This window comes from Hyla sarda, unplaced genomic scaffold (assembly GCF_029499605.1).
Source record: "Hyla sarda isolate aHylSar1 unplaced genomic scaffold, aHylSar1.hap1 scaffold_711, whole genome shotgun sequence".
Taxonomy (NCBI): domain Eukaryota; kingdom Metazoa; phylum Chordata; class Amphibia; order Anura; family Hylidae; genus Hyla; species Hyla sarda.
Window position 1 is genome coordinate 27,228 of NW_026610731.1, and position 24,983 is coordinate 52,210.

Below are 24,983 nucleotides of genomic sequence, written 5' to 3' on the forward strand. Positions count from 1 at the left end.
CCTTGCTGCTGCTGCTGCTGCAGCCAAAAAACAAAAGGTGGTGCTGCTGCTGCTTCTGCTTCTGCTTGTGTCTGGCCGCTGTTGGAGCGTCCAGGCACAGGACTTCTGCTGCTGCTGACTAAATGGCCTCCTTAATTGGATCATTTGAGTAGCCAGCACACCTGTGCAGGTAGGGCATGACATGATAGGCAGCTGCCTTGATAGCGGGTGGGTGCTGAATGTTCCTAATTGACAAAATAAGATTAATGCTTATGAAGAAATATAAAATCTCATCCCTTCCCCAATATCGCGCCACACCCCTACCCCTTAATTCCCTGGTTGAACTTGATGGACATATGTCTTTTTTCGACCGTACTAACTATGTAACTATGTAACATAACATGGGGGGGGGGGGTCTCCTGGCTGTTCACACAGGTGTGTCATTGCTGTACATTGACCATGCATTGCTTCTGTGGTATTGCAAAGGCAAAGACAAATGCTTCCAGCCATCCATTGCACTAATGGATTGGTCATCAGCTGGCTGTCTATGTCCCGCATCAATATAGACCAAAGTACAGAGGGTTAGGCTATGCTATTGTGCACCTACCTGATGCATCAGAAGGTGCGAGGCCCTTGCTAAATTCTGTGCACAGACTTTGAGATCTATGCTTTAGACTGTATCTAAACCTGCTCCAACATGGACTGACATTCTGGCCTACTTTCAGCCGATGCGACTTGTCTGTCGCTGAACAGTCGCTTTTTATGTATTCAGCACCTATGTATAATGTTGTAAAAATGCTCTAGAAGCTAAAGTCGCAGAAATGTCACACATATTTGGCCTGCAACTTTCTGTGCGACAAATTCAGACAGGAAAAATCAGTATAAATCCTTAGAAAATTATCCCCCAGTGTCTCCATCTGCTGGCGGTATTGAATAAGCATTGCTGCACTGATGGGGTATGCATTAGACGAAAAAAAAGAAGAAAAAGAAGAATAATACGCCCAGAAAAGAGGCGAAAAGGAGAAAAACGTAAAAAAACGTGAAAAAAAAGTAAGAGGAAGAGAAGGGAAAAAAAGGTGGAAATGGGTTTAAAAGTGATTTCGGCGGAGAAATATATATATATATATATATATATATATATATATATACGCGCACACACACACATATATATAAACGTATTCTCCGTTGAGATATTGCAGCCGCTGCTGTGTCCAGGCCCAGGAGCCTTAGCACTGTGCTGTGATGTCACTCAATACCACTGACATCACTAGGTGTAAACAACATCTCTCCTTTGCTGTGTATGTGACTATGGAGCTGTTTGGTGATGTCGTCTATTATGGCCTTCATAGAAGCAACAGGAGATTGTTGCATCCATCTAGAACCCTCAGAACTACAGTGCTATGATGTCACTCACTTCCACAGGCCTTGCAGAGTGTAAACAACAACAACCCAGCTTTGTTGTGTATGTAACCATAGGGATTTGTGATGTCACCTAGAACCTTCACAGCAGCGACAGCTTTATGAGGAGCATCAGCACTGCTCTGCCTGAGCAGAACCATCACCGCCATAGGTTGTCAAATAACCCGGGTTTAACCCACACAGGTAAGTCCAATGGGGTGCAGGCATGTCCTCTATGCTTACAGCTTCCCGTGGGTGTTGGTTTGATACCGTTTGGGGACAGCCAAGGAGGCATCTGCAGGCAACAAAGGTAGGTGTGTGCTTGTGTGTGTGTTTCCTATGCAGATCCTAAGCCCAGTGTCACATGCAAGTAGGAGGAGTAAGAAGGGTTCCTGGCAAATCCGGGTTATGGATTGCATTTAAAAAGGCCCCGTGGGAGTGCAATGGGCCCCTGTCTTGCTGCTTAGCAATAATGGTATGGGTTTAGGTTCTGCTGTGTGTACTGGTGGTTGACTGCCCCCCAGCCCAGAGTGTGCATGGAAAATTGTCTGGCAGCCTCCCTGACAGCAAGCAGTGATAGTGCCCATGAAGGGGACCTTGTTGGGCCCGCCCCTTTCACGGTTATCGCTTCTCGGCCTTTTGGCTAAGATCAAGTGTAGTATCTGTTCTTATCAGTTTAATATCTGATACGTCCCCTATCTGGGGACCATATATTAAATGGATTTTTGAGAACGGGGGCCGATTTCGAAGCTTGCTTCCGTCGCCCTATGCATTGACCCGATATGGCAGTATCTTCGGGTACAGTGCACCACCCCCTTACAGGGTTAAAAAGAAAGATTCCTACTTTCATTGCTACCTGCTTGCTGGCTAGCCAGCTAGCCAGCCCTGTGGGCCTTGCTGCTGCTGCTGCTGCAGCCAAAAAACAAAAGGTGGTGCTGCTGCTGCTTCTGCTTCTGCTTGTGTCTGGCCGCTGTTGGAGCGTCCAGGCACAGGACTTCTGCTGCTGCTGACTAAATGGCCTCCTTAATTGGATCATTTGAGTAGCCAGCACACCTGTGCAGGTAGGGCATGACATGATAGGCAGCTGCCTTGATAGCGGGTGGGTGCTGAATGTTCCTAATTGACAAAATAAGATTAATGCTTATGAAGAAATATAAAATCTCATCCCTTCCCCAATATCGCGCCACACCCCTACCCCTTAATTCCCTGGTTGAACTTGATGGACATATGTCTTTTTTCGACCGTACTAACTATGTAACTATGTAACATAACATGGGGGGGGTCTCCTGGCTGTTCACACAGGTGTGTCATTGCTGTACATTGACCATGCATTGCTTCTGTGGTATTGCAAAGGCAAAGACAAATGCTTCCAGCCATCCATTGCACTAATGGATTGGTCATCAGCTGGCTGTCTATGTCCCGCATCAATATAGACCAAAGTACAGAGGGTTAGGCTATGCTATTGTGCACCTACCTGATGCATCAGAAGGTGCGAGGCCCTTGCTAAATTCTGTGCACAGACTTTGAGATCTATGCTTTAGACTGTATCTAAACCTGCTCCAACATGGACTGACATTCTGGCCTACTTTCAGCCGATGCGACTTGTCTGTCGCTGAACAGTCGCTTTTTATGTATTCAGCACCTATGTATAATGTTGTAAAAATGCTCTAGAAGCTAAAGTCGCAGAAATGTCACACATATTTGGCCTGCAACTTTCTGTGCGACAAATTCAGACAGGAAAAATCAGTATAAATCCTTAGAAAATTATCCCCCAGTGTCTCCATCTGCTGGCGGTATTGAATAAGCATTGCTGCACTGATGGGGTATGCATTAGACGAAAAAAAAGAAGAAAAAGAAGAATAATACGCCCAGAAAAGAGGCGAAAAGGAGAAAAACGTAAAAAAACGTGAAAAAAAAGTAAGAGGAAGAGAAGGGAAAAAAAGGTGGAAATGGGTTTAAAAGTGATTTCGGCGGAGAAATATATATATATATATATATATATATATATATAAATATATATATACGCGCACACACACACATATATATAAACGTATTCTCCGTTGAGATATTGCAGCCGCTGCTGTGTCCAGGCCCAGGAGCCTTAGCACTGTGCTGTGATGTCACTCAATACCACTGACATCACTAGGTGTAAACAACATCTCTCCTTTGCTGTGTATGTGACTATGGAGCTGTTTGGTGATGTCGTCTATTATGGCCTTCATAGAAGCAACAGGAGATTGTTGCATCCATCTAGAACCCTCAGAACTACAGTGCTATGATGTCACTCACTTCCACAGGCCTTGCAGAGTGTAAACAACAACAACCCAGCTTTGTTGTGTATGTAACCATAGGGATTTGTGATGTCACCTAGAACCTTCACAGCAGCGACAGCTTTATGAGGAGCATCAGCACTGCTCTGCCTGAGCAGAACCATCACCGCCATAGGTTGTCAAATAACCCGGATTTAACCCACACAGGTAAGTCCAATGGGGTGCAGGCATGTCCTCTATGCTTACAGCTTCCCGTGGGTGTTGGTTTGATACCGTTTGGGGACAGCCAAGGAGGCATCTGCAGGCAACAAAGGTAGGTGTGTGCTTGTGTGTGTGTTTCCTATGCAGATCCTAAGCCCAGTGTCACATGCAAGTAGGAGGAGTAAGAAGGGTTCCTGGCAAATCCGGGTTATGGATTGCATTTAAAAAGGCCCCGTGGGAGTGCAATGGGCCCCTGTCTTGCTGCTTAGCAATAATGGTATGGGTTTAGGTTCTGCTGTGTGTACTGGTGGTTGACTGCCCCCCAGCCCAGAGTGTGCATGGAAAATTGTCTGGCAGCCTCCCTGACAGCAAGCAGTGATAGTGCCCATGAAGGGGACCTTGTTGGGCCCGCCCCTTTCACGGTTATCGCTTCTCGGCCTTTTGGCTAAGATCAAGTGTAGTATCTGTTCTTATCAGTTTAATATCTGATACGTCCCCTATCTGGGGACCATATATTAAATGGATTTTTGAGAACGGGGGCCGATTTCGAAGCTTGCTTCCGTCGCCCTATGCATTGACCCGATATGGCAGTATCTTCGGGTACAGTGCACCACCCCCTTACAGGGTTAAAAAGAAAGATTCCTACTTTCATTGCTACCTGCTTGCTGGCTAGCCAGCTAGCCAGCCCTGTGGGCCTTGCTGCTGCTGCTGCTGCTGCAGCCAAAAAACAAAAGGTGGTGCTGCTGCTGCTTCTGCTTCTGCTTGTGTCTGGCCGCTGTTGGAGCGTCCAGGCACAGGACTTCTGCTGCTGCTGACTAAATGGCCTCCTTAATTGGATCATTTGAGTAGCCAGCACACCTGTGCAGGTAGGGCATGACATGATAGGCAGCTGCCTTGATAGCGGGTGGGTGCTGAATGTTCCTAATTGACAAAATAAGATTAATGCTTATGAAGAAATATAAAATCTCATCCCTTCCCCAATATCGCGCCACACCCCTACCCCTTAATTCCCTGGTTGAACTTGATGGACATATGTCTTTTTTCGACCGTACTAACTATGTAACTATGTAACATAACATGGGGGGGGGGGTCTCCTGGCTGTTCACACAGGTGTGTCATTGCTGTACATTGACCATGCATTGCTTCTGTGGTATTGCAAAGGCAAAGACAAATGCTTCCAGCCATCCATTGCACTAATGGATTGGTCATCAGCTGGCTGTCTATGTCCCGCATCAATATAGACCAAAGTACAGAGGGTTAGGCTATGCTATTGTGCACCTACCTGATGCATCAGAAGGTGCGAGGCCCTTGCTAAATTCTGTGCACAGACTTTGAGATCTATGCTTTAGACTGTATCTAAACCTGCTCCAACATGGACTGACATTCTGGCCTACTTTCAGCCGATGCGACTTGTCTGTCGCTGAACAGTCGCTTTTTATGTATTCAGCACCTATGTATAATGTTGTAAAAATGCTCTAGAAGCTAAAGTCGCAGAAATGTCACACATATTTGGCCTGCAACTTTCTGTGCGACAAATTCAGACAGGAAAAATCAGTATAAATCCTTAGAAAATTATCCCCCAGTGTCTCCATCTGCTGGCGGTATTGAATAAGCATTGCTGCACTGATGGGGTATGCATTAGACGAAAAAAAAGAAGAAAAAGAAGAATAATACGCCCAGAAAAGAGGCGAAAAGGAGAAAAACGTAAAAAAACGTGAAAAAAAAGTAAGAGGAAGAGAAGGGAAAAAAAGGTGGAAATGGGTTTAAAAGTGATTTCGGCGGAGAATATATATATATATATATATATATATATATATATATATATATATATATATACGCGCACACACACACATATATATAAACGTATTCTCCGTTGAGATATTGCAGCCGCTGCTGTGTCCAGGCCCAGGAGCCTTAGCACTGTGCTGTGATGTCACTCAATACCACTGACATCACTAGGTGTAAACAACATCTCTCCTTTGCTGTGTATGTGACTATGGAGCTGTTTGGTGATGTCGTCTATTATGGCCTTCCTAGAAGCAACAGGAGATTGTTGCATCCATCTAGAACCCTCAGAACTACAGTGCTATGATGTCACTCACTTCCACAGGCCTTGCAGAGTGTAAACAACAACAACCCAGCTTTGTTGTGTATGTAACCATAGGGATTTGTGATGTCACCTAGAACCTTCACAGCAGCGACAGCTTTATGAGGAGCATCAGCACTGCTCTGCCTGAGCAGAACCATCACCGCCATAGGTTGTCAAATAACCCGGGTTTAACCCACACAGGTAAGTCCAATGGGGTGCAGGCATGTCCTCTATGCTTACAGCTTCCCGTGGGTGTTGGTTTGATACCGTTTGGGGACAGCCAAGGAGGCATCTGCAGGCAACAAAGGTAGGTGTGTGCTTGTGTGTGTGTTTCCTATGCAGATCCTAAGCCCAGTGTCACATGCAAGTAGGAGGAGTAAGAAGGGTTCCTGGCAAATCCGGGTTATGGATTGCATTTAAAAAGGCCCCGTGGGAGTGCAATGGGCCCCTGTCTTGCTGCTTAGCAATAATGGTATGGGTTTAGGTTCTGCTGTGTGTACTGGTGGTTGACTGCCCCCCAGCCCAGAGTGTGCATGGAAAATTGTCTGGCAGCCTCCCTGACAGCAAGCAGTGATAGTGCCCATGAAGGGGACCTTGTTGGGCCCGCCCCTTTCACGGTTATCGCTTCTCGGCCTTTTGGCTAAGATCAAGTGTAGTATCTGTTCTTATCAGTTTAATATCTGATACGTCCCCTATCTGGGGACCATATATTAAATGGATTTTTGAGAACGGGGGCCGATTTCGAAGCTTGCTTCCGTCGCCCTATGCATTGACCCGATATGGCAGTATCTTCGGGTACAGTGCACCACCCCCTTACAGGGTTAAAAAGAAAGATTCCTACTTTCATTGCTACCTGCTTGCTGGCTAGCCAGCTAGCCAGCCCTGTGGGCCTTGCTGCTGCTGCTGCTGCAGCCAAAAAACAAAAGGTGGTGCTGCTGCTGCTTCTGCTTCTGCTTGTGTCTGGCCGCTGTTGGAGCGTCCAGGCACAGGACTTCTGCTGCTGCTGACTAAATGGCCTCCTTAATTGGATCATTTGAGTAGCCAGCACACCTGTGCAGGTAGGGCATGACATGATAGGCAGCTGCCTTGATAGCGGGTGGGTGCTGAATGTTCCTAATTGACAAAATAAGATTAATGCTTATGAAGAAATATAAAATCTCATCCCTTCCCCAATATCGCGCCACACCCCTACCCCTTAATTCCCTGGTTGAACTTGATGGACATATGTCTTTTTTCGACCGTACTAACTATGTAACTATGTAACATAACATGGGGGGGGGGGTCTCCTGGCTGTTCACACAGGTGTGTCATTGCTGTACATTGACCATGCATTGCTTCTGTGGTATTGCAAAGGCAAAGACAAATGCTTCCAGCCATCCATTGCACTAATGGATTGGTCATCAGCTGGCTGTCTATGTCCCGCATCAATATAGACCAAAGTACAGAGGGTTAGGCTATGCTATTGTGCACCTACCTGATGCATCAGAAGGTGCGAGGCCCTTGCTAAATTCTGTGCACAGACTTTGAGATCTATGCTTTAGACTGTATCTAAACCTGCTCCAACATGGACTGACATTCTGGCCTACTTTCAGCCGATGCGACTTGTCTGTCGCTGAACAGTCGCTTTTTATGTATTCAGCACCTATGTATAATGTTGTAAAAATGCTCTAGAAGCTAAAGTCGCAGAAATGTCACACATATTTGGCCTGCAACTTTCTGTGCGACAAATTCAGACAGGAAAAATCAGTATAAATCCTTAGAAAATTATCCCCCAGTGTCTCCATCTGCTGGTGGTATTGAATAAGCATTGCTGCACTGATGGGGTATGCATTAGACGAAAAAAAAGAAGAAAAAGAAGAATAATACGCCCAGAAAAGAGGCGAAAAGGAGAAAAACGTAAAAAAACGTGAAAAAAAAGTAAGAGGAAGAGAAGGGAAAAAAAGGTGGAAATGGGTTTAAAAGTGATTTCGGCGGAGAAATATATATATATATATATATATATATATATATATATATATATACGCGCACACACACACATATATATAAACGTATTCTCCGTTGAGATATTGCAGCCGCTGCTGTGTCCAGGCCCAGGAGCCTTAGCACTGTGCTGTGATGTCACTCAATACCACTGACATCACTAGGTGTAAACAACATCTCTCCTTTGCTGTGTATGTGACTATGGAGTTGTTTGGTGATGTCGTCTATTATGGCCTTCATAGAAGCAACAGGAGATTGTTGCATCCATCTAGAACCCTCAGAACTACAGTGCTATGATGTCACTCACTTCCACAGGCCTTGCAGAGTGTAAACAACAACAACCCAGCTTTGTTGTGTATGTAACCATAGGGATTTGTGATGTCACCTAGAACCTTCACAGCAGCGACAGCTTTATGAGGAGCATCAGCACTGCTCTGCCTGAGCAGAACCATCACCGCCATAGGTTGTCAAATAACCCGGGTTTAACCCACACAGGTAAGTCCAATGGGGTGCAGGCATGTCCTCTATGCTTACAGCTTCCCGTGGGTGTTGGTTTGATACCGTTTGGGGACAGCCAAGGAGGCATCTGCAGGCAACAAAGGTAGGTGTGTGCTTGTGTGTGTGTTTCCTATGCAGATCCTAAGCCCAGTGTCACATGCAAGTAGGAGGAGTAAGAAGGGTTCCTGGCAAATCCGGGTTATGGATTGCATTTAAAAAGGCCCCGTGGGAGTGCAATGGGCCCCTGTCTTGCTGCTTAGCAATAATGGTATGGGTTTAGGTTCTGCTGTGTGTACTGGTGGTTGACTGCCCCCCAGCCCAGAGTGTGCATGGAAAATTGTCTGGCAGCCTCCCTGACAGCAAGCAGTGATAGTGCCCATGAAGGGGACCTTGTTGGGCCCGCCCCTTTCACGGTTATCGCTTCTCGGCCTTTTGGCTAAGATCAAGTGTAGTATCTGTTCTTATCAGTTTAATATCTGATACGTCCCCTATCTGGGGACCATATATTAAATGGATTTTTGAGAACGGGGGCCGATTTCGAAGCTTGCTTCCGTCGCCCTATGCATTGACCCGATATGGCAGTATCTTCGGGTACAGTGCACCACCCCCTTACAGGGTTAAAAAGAAAGATTCCTACTTTCATTGCTACCTGCTTGCTGGCTAGCCAGCTAGCCAGCCCTGTGGGCCTTGCTGCTGCTGCTGCTGCAGCCAAAAAACAAAAGGTGGTGCTGCTGCTGCTTCTGCTTCTGCTTGTGTCTGGCCGCTGTTGGAGCGTCCAGGCACAGGACTTCTGCTGCTGCTGACTAAATGGCCTCCTTAATTGGATCATTTGAGTAGCCAGCACACCTGTGCAGGTAGGGCATGACATGATAGGCAGCTGCCTTGATAGCGGGTGGGTGCTGAATGTTCCTAATTGACAAAATAAGATTAATGCTTATGAAGAAATATAAAATCTCATCCCTTCCCCAATATCGCGCCACACCCCTACCCCTTAATTCCCTGGTTGAACTTGATGGACATATGTCTTTTTTCGACCGTACTAACTATGTAACTATGTAACATAACATGGGGGGGGGGGGTCTCCTGGCTGTTCACACAGGTGTGTCATTGCTGTACATTGACCATGCATTGCTTCTGTGGTATTGCAAAGGCAAAGACAAATGCTTCCAGCCATCCATTGCACTAATGGATTGGTCATCAGCTGGCTGTCTATGTCCCGCATCAATATAGACCAAAGTACAGAGGGTTAGGCTATGCTATTGTGCACCTACCTGATGCATCAGAAGGTGCGAGGCCCTTGCTAAATTCTGTGCACAGACTTTGAGATCTATGCTTTAGACTGTATCTAAACCTGCTCCAACATGGACTGACATTCTGGCCTACTTTCAGCCGATGCGACTTGTCTGTCGCTGAACAGTCGCTTTTTATGTATTCAGCACCTATGTATAATGTTGTAAAAATGCTCTAGAAGCTAAAGTCGCAGAAATGTCACACATATTTGGCCTGCAACTTTCTGTGCGACAAATTCAGACAGGAAAAATCAGTATAAATCCTTAGAAAATTATCCCCCAGTGTCTCCATCTGCTGGCGGTATTGAATAAGCATTGCTGCACTGATGGGGTATGCATTAGACGAAAAAAAAGAAGAAAAAGAAGAATAATACGCCCAGAAAAGAGGCGAAAAGGAGAAAAACGTAAAAAAACGTGAAAAAAAAGTAAGAGGAAGAGAAGGGAAAAAAAGGTGGAAATGGGTTTAAAAGTGATTTCGGCGGAGAATATATATATATATATATATATATATATATATATATATATATATATACGCGCACACACACACATATATATAAACGTATTCTCCGTTGAGATATTGCAGCCGCTGCTGTGTCCAGGCCCAGGAGCCTTAGCACTGTGCTGTGATGTCACTCAATACCACTGACATCACTAGGTGTAAACAACATCTCTCCTTTGCTGTGTATGTGACTATGGAGCTGTTTGGTGATGTCGTCTATTATGGCCTTCATAGAAGCAACAGGAGATTGTTGCATCCATCTAGAACCCTCAGAACTACAGTGCTATGATGTCACTCACTTCCACAGGCCTTGCAGAGTGTAAACAACAACAACCCAGCTTTGTTGTGTATGTAACCATAGGGATTTGTGATGTCACCTAGAACCTTCACAGCAGCGACAGCTTTATGAGGAGCATCAGCACTGCTCTGCCTGAGCAGAACCATCACTGCCATAGGTTGTCAAATAACCCGGGTTTAACCCACACAGGTAAGTCCAATGGGGTGCAGGCATGTCCTCTATGCTTACAGCTTCCCGTGGGTGTTGGTTTGATACCGTTTGGGGACAGCCAAGGAGGCATCTGCAGGCAACAAAGGTAGGTGTGTGCTTGTGTGTGTGTTTCCTATGCAGATCCTAAGCCCAGTGTCACATGCAAGTAGGAGGAGTAAGAAGGGTTCCTGGCAAATCCGGGTTATGGATTGCATTTAAAAAGGCCCCGTGGGAGTGCAATGGGCCCCTGTCTTGCTGCTTAGCAATAATGGTATGGGTTTAGGTTCTGCTGTGTGTACTGGTGGTTGACTGCCCCCCAGCCCAGAGTGTGCATGGAAAATTGTCTGGCAGCCTCCCTGACAGCAAGCAGTGATAGTGCCCATGAAGGGGACCTTGTTGGGCCCGCCCCTTTCACGGTTATCGCTTCTCGGCCTTTTGGCTAAGATCAAGTGTAGTATCTGTTCTTATCAGTTTAATATCTGATACGTCCCCTATCTGGGGACCATATATTAAATGGATTTTTGAGAACGGGGGCCGATTTCGAAGCTTGCTTCCGTCGCCCTATGCATTGACCCGATATGGCAGTATCTTCGGGTACAGTGCACCACCCCCTTACAGGGTTAAAAAGAAAGATTCCTACTTTCATTGCTACCTGCTTGCTGGCTAGCCAGCTAGCCAGCCCTGTGGGCCTTGCTGCTGCTGCTGCTGCAGCCAAAAAACAAAAGGTGGTGCTGCTGCTGCTTCTGCTTCTGCTTGTGTCTGGCCGCTGTTGGAGCGTCCAGGCACAGGACTTCTGCTGCTGCTGACTAAATGGCCTCCTTAATTGGATCATTTGAGTAGCCAGCACACCTGTGCAGGTAGGGCATGACATGATAGGCAGCTGCCTTGATAGCGGGTGGGTGCTGAATGTTCCTAATTGACAAAATAAGATTAATGCTTATGAAGAAATATAAAATCTCATCCCTTCCCCAATATCGCGCCACACCCCTACCCCTTAATTCCCTGGTTGAACTTGATGGACATATGTCTTTTTTCGACCGTACTAACTATGTAACTATGTAACATAACATGGGGGGGGGGGTCTCCTGGCTGTTCACACAGGTGTGTCATTGCTGTACATTGACCATGCATTGCTTCTGTGGTATTGCAAAGGCAAAGACAAATGCTTCCAGCCATCCATTGCACTAATGGATTGGTCATCAGCTGGCTGTCTATGTCCCGCATCAATATAGACCAAAGTACAGAGGGTTAGGCTATGCTATTGTGCACCTACCTGATGCATCAGAAGGTGCGAGGCCCTTGCTAAATTCTGTGCACAGACTTTGAGATCTATGCTTTAGACTGTATCTAAACCTGCTCCAACATGGACTGACATTCTGGCCTACTTTCAGCCGATGCGACTTGTCTGTCGCTGAACAGTCGCTTTTTATGTATTCAGCACCTATGTATAATGTTGTAAAAATGCTCTAGAAGCTAAAGTCGCAGAAATGTCACACATATTTGGCCTGCAACTTTCTGTGCGACAAATTCAGACAGGAAAAATCAGTATAAATCCTTAGAAAATTATCCCCCAGTGTCTCCATCTGCTGGCGGTATTGAATAAGCATTGCTGCACTGATGGGGTATGCATTAGACGAAAAAAAAGAAGAAAAAGAAGAATAATACGCCCAGAAAAGAGGCGAAAAGGAGAAAAACGTAAAAAAACGTGAAAAAAAAGTAAGAGGAAGAGAAGGGAAAAAAAGGTGGAAATGGGTTTAAAAGTGATTTCGGCGGAGAAATATATATATATATATATATATATATATATATATATATATATACGCGCACACACACACATATATATAAACGTATTCTCCGTTGAGATATTGCAGCCGCTGCTGTGTCCAGGCCCAGGAGCCTTAGCACTGTGCTGTGATGTCACTCAATACCACTGACATCACTAGGTGTAAACAACATCTCTCCTTTGCTGTGTATGTGACTATGGAGCTGTTTGGTGATGTCGTCTATTATGGCCTTCATAGAAGCAACAGGAGATTGTTGCATCCATCTAGAACCCTCAGAACTACAGTGCTATGATGTCACTCACTTCCACAGGCCTTGCAGAGTGTAAACAACAACAACCCAGCTTTGTTGTGTATGTAACCATAGGGATTTGTGATGTCACCTAGAACCTTCACAGCAGCGACAGCTTTATGAGGAGCATCAGCACTGCTCTGCCTGAGCAGAACCATCACCGCCATAGGTTGTCAAATAACCCGGGTTTAACCCACACAGGTAAGTCCAATGGGGTGCAGGCATGTCCTCTATGCTTACAGCTTCCCGTGGGTGTTGGTTTGATACCGTTTGGGGACAGCCAAGGAGGCATCTGCAGGCAACAAAGGTAGGTGTGTGCTTGTGTGTGTGTTTCCTATGCAGATCCTAAGCCCAGTGTCACATGCAAGTAGGAGGAGTAAGAAGGGTTCCTGGCAAATCCGGGTTATGGATTGCATTTAAAAAGGCCCCGTGGGAGTGCAATGGGCCCCTGTCTTGCTGCTTAGCAATAATGGTATGGGTTTAGGTTCTGCTGTGTGTACTGGTGGTTGACTGCCCCCCAGCCCAGAGTGTGCATGGAAAATTGTCTGGCAGCCTCCCTGACAGCAAGCAGTGATAGTGCCCATGAAGGGGACCTTGTTGGGCCCGCCCCTTTCACGGTTATCGCTTCTCGGCCTTTTGGCTAAGATCAAGTGTAGTATCTGTTCTTATCAGTTTAATATCTGATACGTCCCCTATCTGGGGACCATATATTAAATGGATTTTTGAGAACGGGGGCCGATTTCGAAGCTTGCTTCCGTCGCCCTATGCATTGACCCGATATGGCAGTATCTTCGGGTACAGTGCACCACCCCCTTACAGGGTTAAAAAGAAAGATTCCTACTTTCATTGCTACCTGCTTGCTGGCTAGCCAGCTAGCCAGCCCTGTGGGCCTTGCTGCTGCTGCTGCTGCAGCCAAAAAACAAAAGGTGGTGCTGCTGCTGCTTCTGCTTCTGCTTGTGTCTGGCCGCTGTTGGAGCGTCCAGGCACAGGACTTCTGCTGCTGCTGACTAAATGGCCTCCTTAATTGGATCATTTGAGTAGCCAGCACACCTGTGCAGGTAGGGCATGACATGATAGGCAGCTGCCTTGATAGCGGGTGGGTGCTGAATGTTCCTAATTGACAAAATAAGATTAATGCTTATGAAGAAATATAAAATCTCATCCCTTCCCCAATATCGCGCCACACCCCTACCCCTTAATTCCCTGGTTGAACTTGATGGACATATGTCTTTTTTCGACCGTACTAACTATGTAACTATGTAACATAACATGGGGGGGGGGGTCTCCTGGCTGTTCACACAGGTGTGTCATTGCTGTACATTGACCATGCATTGCTTCTGTGGTATTGCAAAGGCAAAGACAAATGCTTCCAGCCATCCATTGCACTAATGGATTGGTCATCAGCTGGCTGTCTATGTCCCGCATCAATATAGACCAAAGTACAGAGGGTTAGGCTATGCTATTGTGCACCTACCTGATGCATCAGAAGGTGCGAGGCCCTTGCTAAATTCTGTGCACAGACTTTGAGATCTATGCTTTAGACTGTATCTAAACCTGCTCCAACATGGACTGACATTCTGGCCTACTTTCAGCCGATGCGACTTGTCTGTCGCTGAACAGTCGCTTTTTATGTATTCAGCACCTATGTATAATGTTGTAAAAATGCTCTAGAAGCTAAAGTCGCAGAAATGTCACACATATTTGGCCTGCAACTTTCTGTGCGACAAATTCAGACAGGAAAAATCAGTATAAATCCTTAGAAAATTATCCCCCAGTGTCTCCATCTGCTGGCGGTATTGAATAAGCATTGCTGCACTGATGGGGTATGCATTAGACGAAAAAAAAGAAGAAAAAGAAGAATAATACGCCCAGAAAAGAGGCGAAAAGGAGAAAAACGTAAAAAAACGTGAAAAAAAAGTAAGAGGAAGAGAAGGGAAAAAAAGGTGGAAATGGGTTTAAAAGTGATTTCGGCGGAGAAATATATATATATATATATATATATATATATATATATATATATATATATACGCGCACACACACACATATATATAAACGTATTCTCCGTTGAGATATTGCAGCCGCTGCTGTGTCCAGGCCCAGGAGCCTTAGCACTGTGCTGTGATGTCACTCAATACCACTGACATCACTAGGTGTAAACAACATCTCTCCTTTGCTGTGTATGTGACTATGGAGCTGTTTGGTGATGTCGTCTATTATGGCCTTCATAGAAGCAACAGGAGATTGTTGCATCCATCTAGAACCCTCAGAACTACAGTGCTATGATGTCACTCACTTCCACAGGCCTTGCAGAGTGTAAACAACAACAACCCAGCTTTGTTGTGTATGTAACCATAGGGATTTGTGATGTCACCTAGAACCTTCACAGCAGCGACAGCTTTATGAGGAGCATCAGCACTGCTCTGCCTGAGCAGAACCATCACCGCCATAGGTTGTCAAATAACCCGGGTTTAACCCACACAGGTAAGTCCAATGGGGTGCAGGCATGTCCTCTATGCTTACAGCTTCCCGTGGGTGTTGGTTTGATACCGTTTGGGGACAGCCAAGGAGGCATCTGCAGGCAACAAAGGTAGGTGTGTGCTTGTGTGTGTGTTTCCTATGCAGATCCTAAGCCCAGTGTCACATGCAAGTAGGAGGAGTAAGAAGGGTTCCTGGCAAATCCGGGTTATGGATTGCATTTAAAAAGGCCCCGTGGGAGTGCAATGGGCCCCTGTCTTGCTGCTTAGCAATAATGGTATGGGTTTAGGTTCTGCTGTGTGTACTGGTGGTTGACTGCCCCCCAGCCCAGAGTGTGCATGGAAAATTGTCTGGCAGCCTCCCTGACAGCAAGCAGTGATAGTGCCCATGAAGGGGACCTTGTTGGGCCCGCCCCTTTCACGGTTATCGCTTCTCGGCCTTTTGGCTAAGATCAAGTGTAGTATCTGTTCTTATCAGTTTAATATCTGATACGTCCCCTATCTGGGGACCATATATTAAATGGATTTTTGAGAACGGGGGCCGATTTCGAAGCTTGCTTCCGTCGCCCTATGCATTGACCCGATATGGCAGTATCTTCGGGTACAGTGCACCACCCCCTTACAGGGTTAAAAAGAAAGATTCCTACTTTCATTGCTACCTGCTTGCTGGCTAGCCAGCTAGCCAGCCCTGTGGGCCTTGCTGCTGCTGCTGCTGCAGCCAAAAAACAAAAGGTGGTGCTGCTGCTGCTTCTGCTTCTGCTTGTGTCTGGCCGCTGTTGGAGCGTCCAGGCACAGGACTTCTGCTGCTGCTGACTAAATGGCCTCCTTAATTGGATCATTTGAGTAGCCAGCACACCTGTGCAGGTAGGGCATGACATGATAGGCAGCTGCCTTGATAGCGGGTGGGTGCTGAATGTTCCTAATTGACAAAATAAGATTAATGCTTATGAAGAAATATAAAATCTCATCCCTTCCCCAATATCGCGCCACACCCCTACCCCTTAATTCCCTGGTTGAACTTGATGGACATATGTCTTTTTTCGACCGTACTAACTATGTAACTATGTAACATAACATGGGGGGGGGGGTCTCCTGGCTGTTCACACAGGTGTGTCATTGCTGTACATTGACCATGCATTGCTTCTGTGGTATTGCAAAGGCAAAGACAAATGCTTCCAGCCATCCATTGCACTAATGGATTGGTCATCAGCTGGCTGTCTATGTCCCGCATCAATATAGACCAAAGTACAGAGGGTTAGGCTATGCTATTGTGCACCTACCTGATGCATCAGAAGGTGCGAGGCCCTTGCTAAATTCTGTGCACAGACTTTGAGATCTATGCTTTAGACTGTATCTAAACCTGCTCCAACATGGACTGACATTCTGGCCTACTTTCAGCCGATGCGACTTGTCTGTCGCTGAACAGTCGCTTTTTATGTATTCAGCACCTATGTATAATGTTGTAAAAATGCTCTAGAAGCTAAAGTCGCAGAAATGTCACACATATTTGGCCTGCAACTTTCTGTGCGACAAATTCAGACAGGAAAAATCAGTATAAATCCTTAGAAAATTATCCCCCAGTGTCTCCATCTGCTGGCGGTATTGAATAAGCATTGCTGCACTGATGGGGTATGCATTAGACGAAAAAAAAGAAGAAAAAGAAGAATAATACGCCCAGAAAAGAGGCGAAAAGGAGAAAAACGTAAAAAAACGTGAAAAAAAAGTAAGAGGAAGAGAAGGGAAAAAAAGGTGGAAATGGGTTTAAAAGTGATTTCGGCGGAGAAATATATATATATATATATATATATATATATATATATATATATATACGCGCACACACACACATATATATAAACGTATTCTCCGTTGAGATATTGCAGCCGCTGCTGTGTCCAGGCCCAGGAGCCTTAGCACTGTGCTGTGATGTCACTCAATACCACTGACATCACTAGGTGTAAACAACATCTCTCCTTTGCTGTGTATGTGACTATGGAGCTGTTTGGTGATGTCGTCTATTATGGCCTTCATAGAAGCAACAGGAGATTGTTGCATCCATCTAGAACCCTCAGAACTACAGTGCTATGATGTCACTCACTTCCACAGGCCTTGCAGAGTGTAAACAACAACAACCCAGCTTTGTTGTGTATGTAACCATAGGGATTTGTGATGTCACCTAGAACCTTCACAGCAGCGACAGCTTTATGAGGAGCATCAGCACTGCTCTGCCTGAGCAGAACCATCACCGCCATAGGTTGTCAAATAACCCGGGTTTAACCCACACAGGTAAGTCCAATGGGGTGCAGGCATGTCCTCTATGCTTACAGCTTCCCGTGGGTGTTGGTTTGATACCGTTTGGGGACAGCCAAGGAGGCATCTGCAGGCAACAAAGGTAGGTGTGTGCTTGTGTGTGTGTTTCCTATGCAGATCCTAAGCCCAGTGTCACATGCAAGTAGGAGGAGTAAGAAGGGTTCCTGGCAAATCCGGGTTATGGATTGCATTTAAAAAGGCCCCGTGGGAGTGCAATGGGCCCCTGTCTTGCTGCTTAGCAATAATGGTATGGGTTTAGGTTCTGCTGTGTGTACTGGTGGTTGACTGCCCCCCAGCCCAGAGTGTGCATGGAAAATTGTCTGGCAGCCTCCCTGACAGCAAGCAGTGATAGTGCCCATGAAGGGGACCTTGTTGGGCCCGCCCCTTTCACGGTTATCGCTTCTCGGCCTTTTGGCTAAGATCAAGTGTAGTATCTGTTCTTATCAGTTTAATATCTGATACGTCCCCTATCTGGGGACCATATATTAAATGGATTTTTGAGAACGGGGGCCGATTTCGAAGCTTGCTTCCGTCGCCCTATGCATTGACCCGATATGGCAGTATCTTCGGGTACAGTGCACCACCCCCTTACAGGGTTAAAAAGAAAGATTCCTACTTTCATTGCTACCTGCTTGCTGGCTAGCCAGCTAGCCAGCCCTGTGGGCCTTGCTGCTGCTGCTGCTGCAGCCAAAAAACAAAAGGTGGTGCTGCTGCTGCTTCTGCTTCTGCTTGTGTCTGGCCGCTGTTGGAGCGTCCAGGCACAGGACTTCTGCTGCTGCTGACTAAATGGCCTCCTTAATTGGATCATTTGAGTAGCCAGCACACCTGTGCAGGTAGGGCATGACATGATAGGCAGCTGCCTTGATAGCGGGTGGGTGCTGAATGTTCCTAATTGACAAAATAAGATTAATGCTTATGAAGAAATATAAAATCTCATCCCTTCCCCAATATCGCGCCACACCCCTACCCCTTAATTCCCTGGTTGAACTTGATGGACATATGTCTTTTTTCGACCGTACTAACTATGTAACTATGTAACATAACATGGGGGGGGGGGGTCTCCTGGCTGTTCACACAGGTGTGTCATTGCTGTACATTGACCATGCATTGCTTCTGTGGTATTGCAAAGGCAAAGACAAATGCTTCCAGCCATCCATTGCACTAATGGATTGGTCATCAGCTGGCTGTCTATGTCCCGCATCAATATAGACCAAAGTACAGAGGGTTAGGCTATGCTATTGTGCACCTACCTGATGCATCAGAAGGTGCGAGGCCCTTGCTAAATTCTGTGCACAGACTTTGAGATCTATGCTTTAGACTGTATCTAAACCTGCTCCAACATGGACTGACATTCTGGCCTACTTTCAGCCGATGCGACTTGTCTGTCGCTGAACAGTCGCTTTTTATGTATTCAGCACCTATGTATAATGTTGTAAAAATGCTCTAGAAGCTAAAGTCGCAGAAATGTCACACATATTTGGCCTGCAACTTTCTGTGCGACAAATTCAGACAGGAAAAATCAGTATAAATCCTTAGAAAATTATCCCCCAGTGTCTCCATCTGCTGGCGGTATTGAATAAGCATTGCTGCACTGATGGGGTATGCATTAGACGAAAAAAAAGAAGAAAAAGAAGAATAATACGCCCAGAAAAGAGGCGAAAAGGAGAAAAACGTAAAAAAACGTGAAAAAAAAGTAAGAGGAAGAGAAGGGAAAAAAAGGTGGAAATGGGTTTAAAAGTGATTTCGGCGGAGAAATATATATATATATATATATATATATATATATATATATATATATATACGCGCACACACACACATATATATAAACGTATTCTCCGTTGAGATATTGCAGCCGCTGCTGTGTCCAGGCCCAGGAGCCTTAGCACTGTGCTGTGATGTCACTCAATACCACTGACATCACTAGGTGTAAACAACATCTCTCCTTTGCTGTGTATGTGACTATGGAGCTGTTTGGTGATGTCGTCTATTATGGCCTTCATAGAAGCAACAGGAGATTGTTGCATCCATCTAGAACCCTCAGAACTACAGTGCTATGATGTCACTCACTTCCACAGGCCTTGCAGAGTGTAAACAACAACAACCCAGCTTTGTTGTGTATGTAACCATAGGGATTTGTGATGTCACCTAGAACCTTCACAGCAGCGACAGCTTTATGAGGAGCATCAGCACTGCTCTGCCTGAGCAGAACCATCACCGCCATAGGTTGTCAAATAACCCGGGTTTAACCCACACAGGTAAGTCCAATGGGGTGCAGGCATGTCCTCTATGCTTACAGCTTCCCGTGGGTGTTGGTTTGATACCGTTTGGGGACAGCCAAGGAGGCATCTGCAGGCAACAAAGGTAGGTGTGTGCTTGTGTGTGTGTTTCCTATGCAGATCCTAAGCCCAGTGTCACATGCAAGTAGGAGGAGTAAGAAGGGTTCCTGGCAAATCCGGGTTATGGATTGCATTTAAAAAGGCCCCGTGGGAGTGCAATGGGCCCCTGTCTTGCTGCTTAGCAATAATGGTATGGGTTTAGGTTCTGCTGTGTGTACTGGTGGTTGACTGCCCCCCAGCCCAGAGTGTGCATGGAAAATTGTCTGGCAGCCTCCCTGACAGCAAGCAGTGATAGTGCCCATGAAGGGGACCTTGTTGGGCCCGCCCCTTTCACGGTTATCGCTTCTCGGCCTTTTGGCTAAGATCAAGTGTAGTATCTGTTCTTATCAGTTTAATATCTGATACGTCCCCTATCTGGGGACCATATATTAAATGGATTTTTGAGAACGGGGGCCGATTTCGAAGCTTGCTTCCGTCGCCCTATGCATTGACCCGATATGGCAGTATCTTCGGGTACAGTGCACCACCCCCTTACAGGGTTAAAAAGAAAGATTCCTACTTTCATTGCTACCTGCTTGCTGGCTAGCCAGCTAGCCAGCCCTGTGGGCCTTGCTGCTGCTGCTGCTGCAGCCAAAAAACAAAAGGTGGTGCTGCTGCTGCTTCTGCTTCTGCTTGTGTCTGGCCGCTGTTGGAGCGTCCAGGCACAGGACTTCTGCTGCTGCTGACTAAATGGCCTCCTTAATTGGATCATTTGAGTAGCCAGCACACCTGTGCAGGTAGGGCATGACATGATAGGCAGCTGCCTTGATAGCGGGTGGGTGCTGAATGTTCCTAATTGACAAAATAAGATTAATGCTTATGAAGAAATATAAAATCTCATCCCTTCCCCAATATCGCGCCACACCCCTACCCCTTAATTCCCTGGTTGAACTTGATGGACATATGTCTTTTTTCGACCGTACTAACTATGTAACTATGTAACATAACATGGGGGGTGGGGTCTCCTGGCTGTTCACACAGGTGTGTCATTGCTGTACATTGACCATGCATTGCTTCTGTGGTATTGCAAAGGCAAAGACAAATGCTTCCAGCCATCCATTGCACTAATGGATTGGTCATCAGCTGGCTGTCTATGTCCCGCATCAATATAGACCAAAGTACAGAGGGTTAGGCTATGCTATTGTGCACCTACCTGATGCATCAGAAGGTGCGAGGCCCTTGCTAAATTCTGTGCACAGACTTTGAGATCTATGCTTTAGACTGTATCTAAACCTGCTCCAACATGGACTGACATTCTGGCCTACTTTCAGCCGATGCGACTTGTCTGTCGCTGAACAGTCGCTTTTTATGTATTCAGCACCTATGTATAATGTTGTAAAAATGCTCTAGAAGCTAAAGTCGCAGAAATGTCACACATATTTGGCCTGCAACTTTCTGTGCGACAAATTCAGACAGGAAAAATCAGTATAAATCCTTAGAAAATTATCCCCCAGTGTCTCCATCTGCTGGCGGTATTGAATAAGCATTGCTGCACTGATGGGGTATGCATTAGACGAAAAAAAAGAAGAAAAAGAAGAATAATACGCCCAGAAAAGAGGCGAAAAGGAGAAAAACGTAAAAAAACGTGAAAAAAAAGTAAGAGGAAGAGAAGGGAAAAAAAGGTGGAAATGGGTTTAAAAGTGATTTCGGCGGAGAAATATATATATATATATATATATATATATATATATATATATATATATATACGCGCACACACACACATATATATAAACGTATTCTCCGTTGAGATATTGCAGCCGCTGCTGTGTCCAGGCCCAGGAGCCTTAGCACTGTGCTGTGATGTCACTCAATACCACTGACATCACTAGGTGTAAACAACATCTCTCCTTTGCTGTGTATGTGACTATGGAGCTGTTTGGTGATGTCGTCTATTATGGCCTTCATAGAAGCAACAGGAGATTGTTGCATCCATCTAGAACCCTCAGAACTACAGTGCTATGATGTCACTCACTTCCACAGGCCTTGCAGAGTGTAAACAACAACAACAACCCAGCTTTGTTGTGTATGTAACCATAGGGATTTGTGATGTCACCTAGAACCTTCACAGCAGCGACAGCTTTATGAGGAGCATCAGCACTGCTCTGCCTGAGCAGAACCATCACCGCCATAGGTTGTCAAATAACCCGGGTTTAACCCACACAGGTAAGTCCAATGGGGTGCAGGCATGTCCTCTATGCTTACAGCTTCCCGTGGGTGTTGGTTTGATACCGTTTGGGGACAGCCAAGGAGGCATCTGCAGGCAACAAAGGTAGGTGTGTGCTTGTGTGTGTGTTTCCTATGCAGATCCTAAGCCCAGTGTCACATGCAAGTAGGAGGAGTAAGAAGGGTTCCTGGCAAATCCGGGTTATGGATTGCATTTAAAAAGGCCCCGTGGGAGTGCAATGGGCCCCTGTCTTGCTGCTTAGCAATAATGGTATGGGTTTAGGTTCTGCTGTGTGTACTGGTGGTTGACTGCCCCCCAGCCCAGAGTGTGCATGGAAAATTGTCTGGCAGCCTCCCTGACAGCAAGCAGTGATAGTGCCCATGAAGGGGACCTTGTTGGGCCCGCCCCTTTCACGGTTATCGCTTCTCGGCCTTTTGGCTAAGATCAAGTGTAGTATCTGTTCTTATCAGTTTAATATCTGATACGTCCCCTATCTGGGGACCATATATTAAATGGATTTTTGAGAACGGGGGCCGATTTCGAAGCTTGCTTCCGTCGCCCTATGCATTGACCCGATATGGCAGTATCTTCGGGTACAGTGCACCACCCCCTTACAGGGTTAAAAAGAAAGATTCCTACTTTCATTGCTACCTGCTTGCTGGCTAGCCAGCTAGCCAGCCCTGTGGGCCTTGCTGCTGCTGCTGCTGCAGCCAAAAAACAAAAGGTGGTGCTGCTGCTGCTTCTGCTTCTGCTTGTGTCTGGCCGCTGTTGGAGCGTCCAGGCACAGGACTTCTGCTGCTGCTGACTAAATGGCCTCCTTAATTGGATCATTTGAGTAGCCAGCACACCTGTGCAGGTAGGGCATGACATGATAGGCAGCTGCCTTGATAGCGGGTGGGTGCTGAATGTTCCTAATTGACAAAATAAGATTAATGCTTATGAAGAAATATAAAATCTCATCCCTTCCCCAATATCGCGCCACACCCCTACCCCTTAATTCCCTGGTTGAACTTGATGGACATATGTCTTTTTTCGACCGTACTAACTATGTAACTATGTAACATAACATGGGGGGGGGGGTCTCCTGGCTGTTCACACAGGTGTGTCATTGCTGTACATTGACCATGCATTGCTTCTGTGGTATTGCAAAGGCAAAGACAAATGCTTCCAGCCATCCATTGCACTAATGGATTGGTCATCAGCTGGCTGTCTATGTCCCGCATCAATATAGACCAAAGTACAGAGGGTTAGGCTATGCTATTGTGCACCTACCTGATGCATCAGAAGGTACGAGGCCCTTGCTAAATTCTGTGCACAGACTTTGAGATCTATGCTTTAGACTGTATCTAAACCTGCTCCAACATGGACTGACATTCTGGCCTACTTTCAGCCGATGCGACTTGTCTGTCGCTGAACAGTCGCTTTTTATGTATTCAGCACCTATGTATAATGTTGTAAAAATGCTCTAGAAGCTAAAGTCGCAGAAATGTCACACATATTTGGCCTGCAACTTTCTGTGCGACAAATTCAGACAGGAAAAATCAGTATAAATCCTTAGAAAATTATCCCCCAGTGTCTCCATCTGCTGGCGGTATTGAATAAGCATTGCTGCACTGATGGGGTATGCATTAGACGAAAAAAAAGAAGAAAAAGAAGAATAATACGCCCAGAAAAGAGGCGAAAAGGAGAAAAACGTAAAAAAACGTGAAAAAAAAGTAAGAGGAAGAGAAGGGAAAAAAAGGTGGAAATGGGTTTAAAAGTGATTTCGGCGGAGAAATATATATATATATATATATATATATATATATATATATATATATACGCGCACACACACACATATATATAAACGTATTCTCCGTTGAGATATTGCAGCCGCTGCTGTGTCCAGGCCCAGGAGCCTTAGCACTGTGCTGTGATGTCACTCAATACCACTGACATCACTAGGTGTAAACAACATCTCTCCTTTGCTGTGTATGTGACTATGGAGCTGTTTGGTGATGTCGTCTATTATGGCCTTCATAGAAGCAACAGGAGATTGTTGCATCCATCTAGAACCCTCAGAACTACAGTGCTATGATGTCACTCACTTCCACAGGCCTTGCAGAGTGTAAACAACAACAACCCAGCTTTGTTGTGTATGTAACCATAGGGATTTGTGATGTCACCTAGAACCTTCACAGCAGCGACAGCTTTATGAGGAGCATCAGCACTGCTCTGCCTGAGCAGAACCATCACCGCCATAGGTTGTCAAATAACCCGGGTTTAACCCACACAGGTAAGTCCAATGGGGTGCAGGCATGTCCTCTATGCTTACAGCTTCCCGTGGGTGTTGGTTTGATACCGTTTGGGGACAGCCAAGGAGGCATCTGCAGGCAACAAAGGTAGGTGTGTGCTTGTGTGTGTGTTTCCTATGCAGATCCTAAGCCCAGTGTCACATGCAAGTAGGAGGAGTAAGAAGGGTTCCTGGCAAATCCGGGTTATGGATTGCATTTAAAAAGGCCCCGTGGGAGTGCAATGGGCCCCTGTCTTGCTGCTTAGCAATAATGGTATGGGTTTAGGTTCTGCTGTGTGTACTGGTGGTTGACTGCCCCCCAGCCCAGAGTGTGCATGGAAAATTGTCTGGCAGCCTCCCTGACAGCAAGCAGTGATAGTGCCCATGAAGGGGACCTTGTTGGGCCCGCCCCTTTCACGGTTATCGCTTCTCGGCCTTTTGGCTAAGATCAAGTGTAGTATCTGTTCTTATCAGTTTAATATCTGATACGTCCCCTATCTGGGGACCATATATTAAATGGATTTTTGAGAACGGGGGCCGATTTCGAAGCTTGCTTCCGTCGCCCTATGCATTGACCCGATATGGCAGTATCTTCGGGTACAGTGCACCACCCCCTTACAGGGTTAAA

General features: G+C 46.0%; 11 non-coding genes across 11 annotated transcripts; all 11 read left to right on the forward strand.

The window, feature by feature from the left end:
- The first annotated feature begins 2,000 nt into the window (after nt 1–2,000).
- Nucleotides 2,001–2,191, forward strand: LOC130344288 (U2 spliceosomal RNA). The gene has a single exon (XR_008883248.1). It is a non-coding gene; the product is annotated as a U2 spliceosomal RNA (small nuclear RNA).
- Nucleotides 2,192–4,273: 2,082 nt separating this feature from the next.
- On the forward strand, nt 4,274–4,464 carry LOC130344289 (U2 spliceosomal RNA). The gene has a single exon (XR_008883249.1). It is a non-coding gene; the product is annotated as a U2 spliceosomal RNA (small nuclear RNA).
- A 2,093-nt stretch (nt 4,465–6,557) lies between these two features.
- Nucleotides 6,558–6,748, forward strand: LOC130344290 (U2 spliceosomal RNA). The gene has a single exon (XR_008883250.1). It is a non-coding gene; the product is annotated as a U2 spliceosomal RNA (small nuclear RNA).
- Nucleotides 6,749–8,831: 2,083 nt separating this feature from the next.
- On the forward strand, nt 8,832–9,022 carry LOC130344291 (U2 spliceosomal RNA). The gene has a single exon (XR_008883251.1). It is a non-coding gene; the product is annotated as a U2 spliceosomal RNA (small nuclear RNA).
- A 2,087-nt stretch (nt 9,023–11,109) lies between these two features.
- LOC130344293 (U2 spliceosomal RNA) lies at nt 11,110–11,300 on the forward strand. Its single transcript, XR_008883253.1, has one exon. It is a non-coding gene; the product is annotated as a U2 spliceosomal RNA (small nuclear RNA).
- Nucleotides 11,301–13,383: 2,083 nt separating this feature from the next.
- Nucleotides 13,384–13,574, forward strand: LOC130344294 (U2 spliceosomal RNA). Its single transcript, XR_008883254.1, has one exon. It is a non-coding gene; the product is annotated as a U2 spliceosomal RNA (small nuclear RNA).
- Nucleotides 13,575–15,663: 2,089 nt separating this feature from the next.
- LOC130344295 (U2 spliceosomal RNA) lies at nt 15,664–15,854 on the forward strand. Its single transcript, XR_008883255.1, has one exon. It is a non-coding gene; the product is annotated as a U2 spliceosomal RNA (small nuclear RNA).
- A 2,085-nt stretch (nt 15,855–17,939) lies between these two features.
- On the forward strand, nt 17,940–18,130 carry LOC130344296 (U2 spliceosomal RNA). Its single transcript, XR_008883256.1, has one exon. It is a non-coding gene; the product is annotated as a U2 spliceosomal RNA (small nuclear RNA).
- Nucleotides 18,131–20,218: 2,088 nt separating this feature from the next.
- On the forward strand, nt 20,219–20,409 carry LOC130344298 (U2 spliceosomal RNA). Its single transcript, XR_008883257.1, has one exon. It is a non-coding gene; the product is annotated as a U2 spliceosomal RNA (small nuclear RNA).
- A 2,092-nt stretch (nt 20,410–22,501) lies between these two features.
- On the forward strand, nt 22,502–22,692 carry LOC130344299 (U2 spliceosomal RNA). The gene has a single exon (XR_008883258.1). It is a non-coding gene; the product is annotated as a U2 spliceosomal RNA (small nuclear RNA).
- Nucleotides 22,693–24,777: 2,085 nt separating this feature from the next.
- On the forward strand, nt 24,778–24,968 carry LOC130344300 (U2 spliceosomal RNA). Its single transcript, XR_008883259.1, has one exon. It is a non-coding gene; the product is annotated as a U2 spliceosomal RNA (small nuclear RNA).
- The last annotated feature ends 15 nt before the right edge of the window (nt 24,969–24,983 follow it).